The following is a 224-nucleotide window of genomic DNA, read 5'->3' on the forward strand; positions in this document are numbered from 1 at the left end:
TCTTCTCCCCTGTGGTCCTTTTCTCTGCTTCCCCTCCTCCTTCGTTCGCAATTCCCTTTTTCGCTATTATTGTTTAAGTGGAAGACGCAAGTAGTGATGCTTGCCTAACATACTACATGTGGAGAATATTGTTTTTAACATAAGTGTCTTTGTTACATTATTGGTCTGAGAAGATAATAGTATTGGAATACACGTTATCTTCATTGGCGCATTTCCACTGAAGA

The sequence above is a fragment of the Penaeus monodon genome, chromosome 25, assembly GCF_015228065.2.
Source record: "Penaeus monodon isolate SGIC_2016 chromosome 25, NSTDA_Pmon_1, whole genome shotgun sequence".
Taxonomy (NCBI): domain Eukaryota; kingdom Metazoa; phylum Arthropoda; class Malacostraca; order Decapoda; family Penaeidae; genus Penaeus; species Penaeus monodon.